Genomic DNA, 15,519 nt, shown 5'->3' on the forward strand with positions numbered 1-15,519 from the left:
TGTTCTTTCATTTATTTACATTTTTATAAATGAGTATCGTTTTTTTATTAATAAAAACATGTATATCATTGTATTGTATCGATATGTATATCATTTCAATATAATATATTATAATTGACAGGTTAAGCTACCAATATTTCTCCGTATTTCGTCTGCATAACAAGCTTTGAAAGTGATATATTTTTTAATGTTTTACCTTATCTATGAAGCAAACTGCATTATTTTGAAGCTAATTTAATTAATTCAGAAATCGTACAATCTTTATCTTCTTTGGGCGTTTTGTCACGGACCCCATATTGACTGTTCTAGAAATTTGATGCAGGCAAGAGTCCCGCATGTAACGAATCTTACAGAAACTTCGGTTGATCTTTCTAGAATATAAATAAATTATGTCTAATGACAATGAGCGATTATTATGAATGAATTCCATGTTCCTCCTTGTAAGAAGGCTTGCAATAAAAAGTATTGAAAAATTTCATTTATCCAGTGGTAACGTGAGAAATATTATATATTTCTGGATGCAGTGTTTGTCTCCCGTTTTGATTCTCTACAGCAGTTGAAGTTATCTCTTAAATTGATTCTCTTTCTCTACCTAGCGCCGAAAATATTTTTCTGAATACCACAAAGCAACCAAGAAATAAAAAAATTTGAAACCCTTTTAGTTCAGCAAATTCCGCTACTTTATTTAAAGTTTTTTTTAATAATAATGAGGTAAAAACCTTTTCAAAACATAGCATCGATCATTTTACGATGTCAGGATTAATTTACACACAGAAGGTTCTGATGAAGAGAAATGGTACTACTTCTCAAAGACACAATGTTAATGACGAAGAACTGACAATGTCTTTCCTTCGTTACCTGCCATTATCAGGGCCGAAAAAACTATCATCTCGATACCGACCTCTAATCATACGCTGGATTTACAATCTATGTGACTGGACCGAAGAGAGCCAATATTGCCCCTGAAGTGTAGAGATGGGCTCTACAGTCGCTTGTGTTGCACTATAATTACTGCGGCATTACTCACGGATTTCGTAAGGATGGCTCACTGCCATACAGGAGGCTTAAGCCCATATTTGTTAACCTTTAAGGAACATAGCGCCTCCTATACTGGAAAGATCATCAAATGAAATTTTGAAGCTGATTGTCAAGTTTAAGAATCGATGGTTCTTTGAAACGATATTTCACACATTTTTTTCATGGTCGCTTTCACAGACTTTATAGGTACACATTCATAGCGATGTCAGTAACAACATCCTATCAACATAGAAAAAAAGTGTTATCGACATGTCTTACTTGGTCTCGGAATAGGAAAACTTTGGAAAGTAATAAAAGGATACCGCCGTGAACTCACTGATGTTAATTAATAATCATTTTTTTATTTGAGAAAATGATTTATTGAAATATTTACACATCTTGTTATACTGCAACGTGCGAAACAGATATGAAAATAGCGAATTACGCAGAATCGTGTGAATAAGGTAAGTATGGCGCAATCTATTCTGACTTTATAGAACACTAATAATAATCGCATAAGTTTCTTATTGAAAATAAAAATATCTGCAGGTTTTTGGAGACATTTAAAAATCATCGTCATTTAAATATCGAGATATAGAATAAAAATTATGCTACACAGCAGACGTCGAATTTAGGAACAAATTTTTGCAAGAAAAATTTGCAACAAATAAGCAAATAACTATATATTAACTATATATAAATAGTATAGAAAATATTTTGCAAATTTTTCCTATAAAAATTTATAACTAAATTCGACGTCTGCTGTGTAGAATAATTTGTGTTTCATACCTCGGTATTTAAATGATGATTATTATTAAATATCTGCAGAAATCTGCGAGTATTGTTATTTTCAATCAGAAATTCATACTATTAACATTAGTGTTTCGTAAAGCCAGAAGAGATTTTATAATACTTACCTTATTTCTATGATTCTGCGTAATGCGCCATTTTTATAATTATTTTGCACGTTACATGATAAAAAGATATGTAAATATTACAACTAATCATTTTTTTATTGAAAAATTTTTATCAATTTATTACCAGCGAGTTCATGGCGGCATCCTTTTATCACTTTCCACAGTTTTCCTGTTCCGAGAGCAAGTAACACATGTCAATAAACAATTACAAAAATAAAGGACAACAGTCGCATTTTTATTCTAATTTAAAATTCCCGCTAAGAGGAGTGCAAATTTTACCGACAGTGTGTGCTTCGTAGTACGATCAAGTGCGGCTGAGCGATCAGCGCCAAAGAGCTTTGAGTCTCCTTGGTGCTCCATTCATGTCGTTTGCTTAACCACTTAACTCTCAATTTTTAGCAGTTACTCTATTTGTTCTGAAAAATAGACAGCAAGCGTATATACCACAAACGTGAAACCCCTTTCGATGTCGGGAAAATATTCAGTGTGCATTTTAAAAATCTCAAAACCGAATTACCATCGACCACTGGTAATTTTTAAGTGCCTCATATATTTCGCAATTTTTGTGCGCCTCGTTCCAACAGTCTAAAATTAAAGCCGGGATGTATAGATAAAAACATGGCCGTCTGCATATACAATTAAATATTTTTACTTCAACAACCAGCTAATATCACTTCGTTAAATGATGAAAATCTAGAGGATATTTCTTCGAACGCCCAGGCATCAATTTTGATGCAGATCGTTTGGGAATCTTTTGTTCGGTAACGCCATGGACATAATAGGATGTCGTAAAGTTGTCCTTAAGATATCGTAACGACGTCGTAAAGACGGCGCCAAATTTTGTGCCCACTGGGGAAGGAGAGCCTAAAATGTTTCTTTAATCCTGATGTACTCAGTTTCATTATTAGTGCATATTTTGTCCACCTCATGAACACTTTTGAGTAACAGGCCGTTTTTTAATGTTAAGGGATGTTTTTGAAAAATTGATTTTGGCGGCGCTGGAGAGCCTAAAGTGAGCCTACAATTCTGATTTACTCAATTTTATGATTAATTGCTAATAGCGTAAACAAATACGATTTTTAAAAATAATTTTGAATTAATGAAGCAATTTTAATAAATATCGCAATAGACCAATAGTAATTACCCAAGTGCGAATTGTCGGAGCTGAATACACGGCCCAGTGTTGGTCCAATTTTGGCAGCCAAAGGTCGGCTAAAGTTATTGGGCCAATATCGGCATTTTAATCGGGCCAGTGTTGAGCCAGTTCTGGCAGCCTATACTGGCTATTTATATTTGCCGATCCACCACCGATGCTTGGCCCAGTATCGGCACTTTATTGCGCCAAGTCTCACTTTTAGCACGGGAAACCGTGTTTCACGAGGATCAGCCAAAGTCTGGCCCAGTGACGGCACATTACTGGGCCAAGTGTCACTTTTACCACGACAAACCATGTTTTATTTAAATCGGCCCAATGTTGAGCCAGTGCTGGCAGCCTATATTGGCTATTTATATTTGCCGATTCTCCACCGATGTCTGACCCAGAATCGGTACTTTGTTTCACCAAGTCTTAGTTTAAGCACCTAATAAACAAATCTCATACGAAAAATAAAAAAATTCATTGAAAAATTGTCAAAGTTCACGATGAAATTTGTTAAGTTCTGTCATTAAAAATTGTTAATTTTTATAAACTTTACATTTTCTGTAGTTGCAAAAAGTTGTAAAGCAGGCTACAACGGAAAAAAATGAAATATTACGCGAAGAAAAATTGTAATCGATTTAAATTATTTATTTAAAAATTAGTGTATTGATATTTCTGTTAACATTTCGTGTATTTTACATTTACAGAACGTCACATAATAATAAAAAATTAGAAAAAGAGAGCTTAAAATTTGGTTCTTTAACTTTTCTGAACTGCAGCTTATGAGGATGGCTTTTTCACAGAGTTTCAACTTGTTAGTTTAGCGGAGTGGTTAGCACGCCCGACTACTAGGCGATAGATTTAGGTATAAAGATGTAGGTTCGATACCCCGTAGCGATAGAAATTTTATTTGTAATATAATGTTCAAAATGTAATATATGTATTCAGTCCAAACAGTACCATTAATATTTATATTCAAAGTACTCGCAATCAATTTAAATTTATTTTTTAAGTATCTTTTTGGTCACATCCGTAAACCGTAGCCAGTGTTGGGCCGACAATAGCAGCCAAGTCAAGGCCATAGTTATCAATCCGGCAATGGCACGACGATGGCAGCCAGGTTTGGTCCAATACTGGTACCCAGTGTTGGGCCGACAATGGCAGCCAAACCTTGGCCATAGTTATCATTCCGTCATTGGCGCGATAATGGCAGCCGAGTTTCGGCAATATTTTTGCCGACTATGGGCTAATATTGGGCCGTATGTGACTTCGCACTTGGGTATTTTTAGGAAAACAAATACGAATTTAGGCGAAAAAAAATATTTTGTAATTATCATAAAAAACTGTGTAAAATTATTGACCTACGAGTAACCATTTACGGCACAAATGTCGACAAGTATTCCAATGGACCAATTCAAGTAGTTTTAAGTATAAATCCATAAGAATTCAGTGTACGAAAGGTCGATTTCAGGCACAATTGACATTTTGGGTTTTGAAGATAGTTTTCAGGTAAATAGTAAATAGTTTTCATTAAATTTAGGAGCGGTAGTTTATAAGGGATCTGAAATGTGAATACGAAATAAAAATATTCACTAGAATCTTGACAAGTTGTGGGGGGGGGGGGGGGTGATTATTTTTAACTTCAAAGTTTTTGGGCGGTTTTAGTTGAAGTCAGCTAAGACTTGATTCGTTGAATGTGATAGGTAGTACCTAGAGGTCGTAGAATAGTATCCGGAGGGCAGATTTATTACAAAGAAACTTCAAAAATGTTCTGAAGAAATTATGTTTTATTTCAACTTTTTTGGCGATTTCATTTGGAGACAGCTGTGGCTTGGTTAGTCAAATGTGATAGGGGCATTTTCTAGAGGTTGCGGAAAATTATTGTCAAGGTGGGTATATCTACTAAAGTCTTTGAAATCTGTGGGTAACGATTATATTTAATTATAAAATTTTTTTACCATTTTAATTGATGGAAGGTGAGACTTGCTTTGTTAAATGTGGTAGGGGTAGTTCCTAGGAGTTGTGAAAAGTTCCGGAGAGGATATATATACATACTAAAGTCCTGAAAATCAGTCTGTAATAATTATATTTAAATAGAAATATTTTTTACTGTTTCAATTAATAAAAGGTGAGATTAGCTTCTTCAAATGTGGCTAGAGTAGTTTCTAGGTATCTAATAAAGTCCTGCGAATCTCTCTGTAAAGATTTTATTTAAATAGAAATATTTTTTACTCTGTTAATTAAATGATGGTGAGACTTGCTTCTTTAGATGTGATAGGGGTAGTTCCTCGGGGTTTTGAAATGTTACTGTGTGGGTATACATATCTACTGGAGTTCTGGAAATCTGTTTGTAATGATTATATTAAACTTGAAATATTTTTTACCGTTTCAATTGATGGAAGGTGCGACTCGCTTCATTAAATATGATAGGGTTATTTTCTAGCGGTTGTGGAAAATTACTGTCAAGGTGGATACATCTGCTAAAGTCTTTGAAATCTGTGTGTAATGATTATATTTAATTACAAATATTTTTTACCACTTTAATTGATGAAAGGTGAGACTTGCTTCATTAAATGTAATATGGGTAGCGCCTACGCATTGCGGAATATTACTGTGAGGGTGTACATACTTGTTAAATCTTGGATATCTGCCTAGAATGATTACACAGCCACACAAAAAAAAAGTGCTGACCTGGAGGTCTGACTATGTTTACTATACGTTTTTGGGGTCGCTGAATCCGAAACAGGATTCTATTTGACCCCATCAGATCAGGATTTTGACATAACCTCAAAAAATCAATATGGCGGACACTTTTTAGAAAAATTCTTCGGATTCACTTGAAACTCGTTACCCGCGGATTTTCAGGGTCGCTAATTATGAATCTGATATTATTTTTTCAAAATTCAAAATGGCGGATCCAATATCGCGGACACTTTTTGGAATAATTCTTCAGATTCGCTTGAAACTCGTTACTCGGGGGTTTTCGGCGTCGCTGGTTATGAGTTTAAAGTGCTCTAGTTTGATTTCCAATTCACCTGGAATTACCCTATGTCTTGTGCGTGTCTGCAGCCAGGGCACCTCCCTGTGTTGATGGCGGGCAACGTAGAAAATCCGTGAACCGGTTAAGTTCCTGGATCACGGCTTTGATGCCGTCTTGGCAGGCACTCGTAGGAAACGTTTTACGATGCAGGGTTTCGAATCCCCAGTATCGGCGGCTAGTCTGAGTGTGATAGCAATTGTGATGTGTTTCGTTACATTTGCTTTAAGTACGAAGTTAATTCAATGTGAAAGAAAATATATGATGACATCAAAATTACGTCCAAGGAAATTTTCGGCTTGCCTATTGGAGACTATTCATAGGCTCCCAATATGATTTGTAATTCTTTTCGAGTAATGTTGAACCGTTGGAAAAGAGATAAAAATGAAACGAAATTTTCTAGTCCAACAGAATGGACCAAACCTCCTCGTGAATAAGATTGTTTCTTCTTTGTTTGAATAAAGTGAGTAAGAATTAAACTATTAAGAATAAACACAAAATAGAGTACAAAACAGTGACATCAGTAAAGGCTCCAATATAATGCAACAAAAATAAAAAATAAACTGATTTTGAGAATATTAACAAAATCGGACGTACCGAAACGATGGCAGTTGATGAATATGAGTCTGAGTCTAAGTCTGAGAACGAATATATTGATAGCGAAAACGACTTTTCAATCGAAAAAATCGAATCTGATGAATTTTTACAAAAAGTGTCCGCCATATTGGATTCCCCATTTTGAATTTTTTAAAAATAATATCAGATTCGTAATTAGCGACCCCAAAAACGCGGGAGTAACGAGTTTCAAGCGAATTCGATGAATTTTTCCAAAAAGTGTCCGCCATATTGTTTTTTTGAGGTTATGTCAAAATCCTGATCTGATGGGATCAAATGGACCCCGGATTCAGATTCAGAGACCCCAAAAACGCATAGTGAACATAATCAGAACTCCAAGTCAGAACTTTTTTTTGTGTGGCTGTGTTATATTTAATTAGAAATATTTTTTACCGTTTCAATTAGTAGAAGGTGAAACGTGCTTCCTCAGATGTGATGTGAGTAGCTCCTACGCATTGCGGAATATTAATCTGAGAGTCTATATATCTATTAAAATCCTGGAAATCTGTGTGTAAAGATTATATTAAATTAGAAATATTTTTTACCGTTTCAGTTGGTATAAGGTGAAACGTGCTTCGTTAAATGAGATAGGAATAGTTCCTAGAGGTTGTGGAATATTACTGTGAGGGTGTATATAGCTACTAAAGGCTTGGAAATCTGTGTGTAATGATTAAATTAAATTAGTAGTATTTTTTACCGTTTCAATTGGTAGAAGGCGTGACTTACTTCGTTAAATGTGACAGGGGTAGTTCTTAGGAGTTGTGAAATGTCACCGTGATGGTAGATGTATCTATGCATGCATGCATGCATGTATGTATATATATATGTTTGTATGTATGTATATATGTATGTATGTATGTATGTATGTATGCATGCATGCATGCATGTATGTTTGCATGCATGTATGGATGCATTTATGCATGTATTTGGTGAGCACAAAATTAGGTCAGACCTGCGGTATATGTTTTTTTGCACTTATTGCACATCGTTTTCTCTAGGTATTTTTTCCATAGTTTTTAGAGATTCGGGTTGGTTTTTTGAAATAATTTGTGATTTTTTTAGGAAGGCCAAAACTAGCATCAAATTCGGATATTCTTAAATTTAGAGTAAGTGCGTAAGTTATTTAGGGGTAATTTTAGGGAGACAGGTTGTTATTGAAAAATAATTTTTTCCACATTTTGAAAGCCCAAAAAGCCAAAAGTTCTGACGCTTTTGATTTTTTCAATTTTTAAAATTTGCTGTACTGGAAGTGCTAGCGGCCAGCACCTCCTCCTAAAAGTCCGGTTTTTTGAGAAAAATAAAAGAGCCCAAAAATCGTCATTGGTGCCCAAGAAGAGTATAAAAAAAGCCTACAATTCTGATATGCTTATATTTAGTTTAGGTGCATATTTAGTTTTAATGGTAGTTGTTAGAAGAAAGATGTTGTTTTTTCACATTTAATTTTGAATTTTTGAAGAGCTTGGAAAAAGCCTAAAATTCTGGTGCTGTTGATTTTTTAAATTTGATAAATTTTTTGTACTGGAGGTGCTAGCGGTCAGCACCTCTACATATAAGTCTGGTTTTTTGAGAAAAATAAGAGGGCCCAAAAATCGTCATTAGTGCCGAAAAGAGTCCTGTAAAAGTCCAAAATTCTGATATGCTTACATTTAGTTTAGGTGAATATTTAATTTTAAGGGTAGTTTTTAGAAGAAAGGGTTGTTTTTTTAAATTTAATTTTTGCATTTTAGAAGAGCTCAAAAAAGCCCAAAATTCTGGCGCTGTTGATTTTTTTAATTTTTCAGATTTTCTGTACTGGAGGTGCTAGCAACTAGCACCTCCACCCACACGCTGGTTTTTTGAGAAAACTATAAGAGCCCAAAAAGTGGCATCGGTTCCCAAAAAAAGGAACAAAAAAGCCCAAAATTATAGCATAATTAAAATACTGGAATTCCGTTGCGGAGGTGCTAGCGGAACGAATCTGAAAAAGTGGTACGTCCAGCTTGACCCACCTGTCAGTAAAGGGAATGATAGGAATGACCGAAAAATTGATAGGAATGGCCGAAAAATTTAGTGGAGATAGTTTGAGTTCTGGATAGAATAGAAACCAATTAAGAATAAAATATTATTTAACCAAATTTATCTTTAGCTAAAAGTTAACTGAATATTAAAGACACTATTTTTTAACTCAGGTTACATTTTCATGGAGAAAAATTTTGGAGTTCGATCAATGATTTCTGAACAATAGCAGCTTCAATTGAGTTCGTTTCTTCTCTCAAAATTCCGTTTTACCCGAGTTTAATTTTGCGATCCCAAGAATGATGAAAAAAGTTATTAATTATTTTCATCCAAACTAAGCAATGTTTTTTTTCTTCTTGATTTTCTTTAGTGTCGAAAATCAACTTAGAGTATACAATAATTTTAAAACAAGAAACGAAATCAATAAGAGTTTTAATTGTTTAGAAATAATCTTTTGAACTTCGAAATTTTGCTTCATGAGAAGGCTAAAATCCTCGCATATTTTTCAGTTACTGCAAACGCGAATAAAAAATTTTTTTTCATGCTTTTTTTTATTCTATATTTCCATGTTATATTTAATCTTAATATGTTTTAAAAAAGGAGAAAAAAGGAAAATATGAAAAAAATCAATCAATATGATTTCGAATATTATTGATCAATTCCTTTTTTAAATGTTTGCACATTTGTTACCTGTCGGTCTCGAATAATTTGTTTTTATTAAATCATGCTCTTCAGAATTATTATTTTGTATACTTTTATTCAGAAAAGTTTATATTGTTGAAATAAACCAGCAGTAATATCAGAAGGCGACCATGCCCCATAGTATGGGACATGCTGCCTGTAATGCATAACCCACGAATTAATTAAATGTTAAATAATGAGGAAATTAAAAACTGTTTTAATTAATGATATATTGCTATCGCTCTAAAGTTATGGTATGATATATCCCTCAACTACTAAACTCTAAAAAGGAGGCTTAAAATTTAAATATAATATACTTTATTAAGGGCATGTTCTACGGTGACCACGTGACCAAACCCGTCTTTGGTTATGACATTTTTTTTGGTGTTTACCATGTCTGTCCGTGAGCACGATAACTTTTGAAAAAATTAATCTGTTAGCTTGACCTTTGGTACACTCTTTTAGTGTCCTAAACAAAAGTCAAACTCGTTAGCGAGACATTTTGGATGAAAATTCAAAAAGTGAGCGCATATTGAATATTTTTGAGACCTCTTTTTTCAAGATTAAAAAATTCTCTGTATGGAAGTATTATTTAAAAAGTCGAACAATTTATTTAAATGACTTTTTTATAAAAACTAAAATTAACAGACTTATAGCATGTACAAATGTCCAATAACACACGAAAATGAACATTTTAAACCAAATAACCCACGATATGAAGAAAGTCAACAGAAGACAAAATTTTATTTTTAAATGCCCTATAAGATTAACATAACAACTTTTTGAATTTTCTTGAAAAATCGAAAATTTCAATTTTGACAGCATAAAAAATAATGGAATATCCAAAAATTACATTTTCTCAGTCAACAATTTCGCAGTGTTTCAAAGATTCTGAAACATTTAAATTTGAAAATGTATATAAGAGGTTGGTTTCGCACCTGAAGGAGGGCCGGCGTTGTGAAAATGAGACTATATGAACTCCAATCTAACACAACGCTGCTGAAGGTTTTTGACCTTCTTATAATGAAATATCCACCAGCTGTGAATCTCAGTTAAAAAACTATAAGGATGCTTAGTAGACCATATGTTGAATGTTTAAATCATGAAAATAACATAAGAAATGCGCAAATATAGTTTATGGAAAAACGACAAAAGTTGCAATAAAATTTTTAATAACAAAATTTTGTTCAAAAAAGCAAATTTTTCAAACGGGACAATGAAACTACGTTAGTTTTAATACATCTGTGGGTTATGAATTATAATAATATAAATTTGTGGAAATGCTATACAATTTCAGGGATAAACTCGAGTGCGAAGCACGAGATACATGATGACAATGTGTTTGATAAAGTCGAAGGAGTCTTAACAAAAGAAAATTTACAATCTCCAAATTAGTGTTTTCGATGTTTTGACGGAGCGCGTAGTGCGAGATTAATATACTGTCGAGTGCGAAGCGCGAGAACCAACATTCGCGTACTCCAAACGCACTCAGACTTGCGAGCCGCGTGCGCACCGCGCGATGAAAATGTGCCCGCGAGACAGGCAGTTTTTTGAAAAAAATTCATCTACATCGTTTGCGACCGAATTTGAAATAATTCTAATTACTTTAGTCTGATTTTGCAGTGACATTTTTAACATTTTGTTTTGGGAATATAGTTGATCAAGTTTGTGGTATATATAATCTAAATAAACTTGAGATGGTGTTCCGAAAAGTGTCTTGGATATGCTTTCAACAAAATTGAAAGCTCTCCTTTTATACCAATTCTTTCCTAATAGCTGTTTGAGCCAGAATCTTTGAACATTCAACCATTTAATTCGGGATTTTAAGGTTTCCAGTTCAAATTGTTCCAAACATTGAGTGCATCGTTCGAAGACGGATTTATACAAGAGATTGATTCATCCGTATCTTTTGTCAATGCTATGTGGTCGATGGATGAAATAAGTTTCCATGTAGTGTGATAGATTTTCGCTGTACAAAGTTTTCGGTGAATATTGTGGGTCCATCGAGTGAAGTGAGAATCACCTTAGCAGATATGATAGAAAGGAGAGATAGCAGTATTCAAGTAATATTCATTCTAAAAAAACATTGAATAGACTGGTGAAGCTATTGGTATATGGGCTTTAACCTATTTCGGTTCAGTGTAAATATGAGTAACAATTATTTTAGGTCTTACGATCTTCATTAAATTAGGTTTGTGTATACAAAGCCGATACCGGTAACAAAGCATATTTTAAGGATAGAGCCTAGAGCGCGGGAAAAAGATATTAAAAAATTATTTTTCCCAAATGTGTTTACTGCAACTGTTCTATCCTCAATGTCGGCCATCTTGCTGGTTTGTTTCCCAGACTAAAGCCTTGGAAAAATGTTATTTCTGTGACAAGTCACAGACGTTCCTTCTAGTCCGATAACACATTGTTGGAAAAGAATAAGTATTTTGATCGAAATTATTTCTGTGAACAGTCACAAGTGTGCCTTCCTGCCCATACGTAGAGTTGGAAAAGGGTTGGCGTGCGACCTTACATTATTTCTGTGACAAGTCACAGAGGTGCCTTCCGCCCCCAAGTAGCGTTGGAAACTAGTCATAAGGGTGCCTTTCCGCCCTTACGTGGCGTTGAAATAGGGTGGGCGTTCGACCTTACATTATTTCTGTGACCAGACACAGGGGCATCTTCCCGTCTAAACGCGGTGTTGGAAGAGGGATAGGGGTGCGACCTTACATTATGTCTGAGACCAGTCACAGGGGTGCCTACCTGCCCTCACGTGAGGTTGGAAAAGGGGTAAAGATGCGACCTTACATTATTTCTGCGACCAGTCAAGGGGTGTCTACGCACCCCCACCTTACGTTGGAAAAGGGGTAGGGGTACGACCTTAAATTATTACTTTAACTAGTCACTAGTGTGCTTTCCCGCCCTCATGGCGTTGGAAAAGGAGTAGGGATGCGACCTTACATTATTTCTTGGTGCCGTCACAGGCGTGCCTACCTGCCCCCACGCACAGTGGTCTGAAATAGGAATTTACTGTTCATAGACGCCCACAGGTCGTATTTCTTAACCGATTTAAAAGTTTTTTTTTTAGAAATGCTCAGCAATTAATTTTTAAGAGAATAGTGGTTTGCTTTTTTAAAATTTGTTTCAGAGAGCAACAACATAAAAACAGATATAGTGACAAAATTGACCATTTTAGCTTTTTGAATTTTTATCTCAAGAAAAAATACAGATAGAAACTCACTATCAGCCGGAATTATTGCACATGCATTCATAGAACATAATTAATTTTAATAATATTTAACCTAATTATTATAAACAATTTTTATAAACAAATTCTTATTAGTGTTTTTTTATCATAGAAAAAATCGTTTATTTAAGTCTGGTTGCTAATATTTTTCATAAGGGTTATAATTTGTAACAAAAAAATTAGCATGAGTTAACAACTATTATTTTTATAAATATTTCTATAAACAAATTCTTTATAAACAAGTTCTTCTCATAGCTGAATTGATTTTTCTGAACAAAAGTGATTCACAATTGTTTTTAAAGCCATTTCTATACTTTAAGCTGTATCAATCATAAACAATATATATTGTTTATAACAATTTAGTTAAACAAGTCTCTTAATCGGTCGTTTCCTCGTAGAAAAATATGTTTTTTTTTCTTCAATAATTATTAAAGTGACATTTATTGCGGTGACTAACGAAATTAAATAAAGAATAATTTATATGATTGTTATAAACCATTTTTTTAACAAAACAATGATTTATTTTTTTACGTGCAAAAAGGACAGTTTTCCATATAATAATTAATTTGCGTAATTGTTAATAACAATTTCTGTAGCAAACTGTCCATAGCAATAACGCTGTACTTGCGTATTCAGAAGTCACTTATCTTTCATTTGTTTTGTACGTAACTTCATGAAAAACAAATGAAGAACATGTGAATCTTAACTAAAAATTACAGTTCCAGGTTCATCGCTAGGTGGGTATCTCTCGCACGCGCTCTCGCAAGAGAAATCATTATTTTCGTTTATATAACTGAGAGAGGCTGCGTTGAAATTATCTTTATAAGATTTGCTTTTGGCGTCATTTAAAAATATCTTCTGCAGGTTTGTACATTTCAATTGTTTGTATTATTATTTCTAATAAAAAATGGATACTCTCAAGGTAAGTAAGAAGGTCCTTTGTGATTTTCTTATTGCCAATGAGAGTACTGACGTGCAATGTTCGTTAAGTTTCATGCAAACTAAGTATAATCTTGACTCTGAGCATCTGGAAATAATAGCTAATCATTTGAATTTGTATTTTTTACCTATATTTCAGAAAAAATGGAAAGAATGTTTAAGTATAAAAAGCCAGTTTGAAAAGAGGTTCAAAAAGTGGCTAAAAACTGACTTCGTTCTTACTTTTTCTGGGATAAAATCAAAAGGAGGAAGACAAAGATCGGATACAAAATTCGAAGATGCAACTGCTGCGACAAAGAGATGAAAGTTAATGTCCATTGAAGAGAGTTTTACTGAGATACAGGATGCATTTCTGCGAAATTTACGAAAGAATGGAAGAAAGAAAATTGCAAATGCTATAGTCGTTCTTTTGAATTCTGACGATACTGAAAATTTAAACATCTCAGGTAAATCTGACTTTGAATCATATGTGCCATACTCTTCAGAAGAAGCTTCAGCTTTAATGACTCTCTCAGACTATCAAAGTATCAATATAGTGCTATTCACTTACAAGCCAAAGAAAGAAAGGCTGACATTTATCCTTCATATGTGAATGTTTAAGAGATTAAGAAAGATTGCTATCCTTCAATTATTCGAAAATCGGAAGAAGGAGCCATGGTTGAGATTCAGTCTCTTATTGATCACACTATTCAACGTCTTTTTAAAGATCCGAATTTATGCCTTCCGATTTCAGAGAATAGATTAAAGATCACTTATTTGGACTTTGAAATTAAATATGGCATCGATGGACTGTCAACTGATGCAAAATACAATTAGAAGTTTAATAACAACGATTTGACCGATGACTCTTTTTTCACAGCATCAATGGTGCCCATATGGTTGAGGGTAAAGCACACGAGAGAAACAGTTTGGATGAATCCTCATAGTTCCTCGCCAAAACTTTGTATACCTACCATAATTAAATATGCAAAGGAAACAAAGGAATTAACGAAATCGAAAATCAAAAATATTAAGACACAAGTTCAGAAGCCTAGACCCACAATAATTACTACGACTAATGGTGTGTATATAGTGACAACAGAAATGAAGCTAACTAAGTTGGATGGAAAAGTTTGTACAGTTCTCACTGATACTCCATCATCTTCTACTTGCTATATTTGCAAAGCGACATCATCACAAATGAATGATCTAGAGCGTGCAAAGTAGAAGAAAGAAAATGTATCCAGCTAAGAATTTGGTCTTTCTACTTTGCATGTCTGGGTTAGGTTCATGGAGTGTATAATACATATTGCTTATCGGTTTCAAATCTGCAAATGGAGCATATGCAAGAAAGAGGATAAAGAAACGATGAAAGAAGCTAAGGAAAGAATTTGCAACGAATCTCAAAAGAGGGTGGGGTTAATAATTGATCCACCAAGTCAAGGATCTGGCAATTCTAATTGTGGTAATACGGCTCGTAGGTTTTTTTCGAATGTTGATCAAGTGTCAGGAATAACTGGAGTAAATAAAGAACTCATTAAAATTTTTAGAAAAATACTACAAATTTTAGTTAGTAGCAGAGAAATTCCTACTCTCTTTTTCAACGAGTATGTTTTTAGGACAGCAAAACTGTATGTGAGCTTATATCCGTGGTACTACATGCCTTCTTTAGTGCATAAAAGACTGCTACATGGGGGAAAAGTTATGAAGAATTTTATGCTGCCAATTGGCATGTATTCCGAAGAAGCTTCTGAAGCCAGGAACAAGGATATCAAGTTCATTTGACAGTTCAACACACGAAAAATCTCTCGATTGCATACTATGCACGACCTAATTCACAAACTCCTGGAGTCCTCAGATCTTTTTATTGCATCCTTGAAGCCTGAATGGGAAAAAGTTGAAGTTGAACTTGATCAAGAACTCGATGAACTAATAGAACAATTTAAATCTAAAAATGATTCGAGTT

Source organism: Belonocnema kinseyi, chromosome 5, assembly GCF_010883055.1.
Source record: "Belonocnema kinseyi isolate 2016_QV_RU_SX_M_011 chromosome 5, B_treatae_v1, whole genome shotgun sequence".
NCBI lineage: Eukaryota > Metazoa > Arthropoda > Insecta > Hymenoptera > Cynipidae > Belonocnema > Belonocnema kinseyi.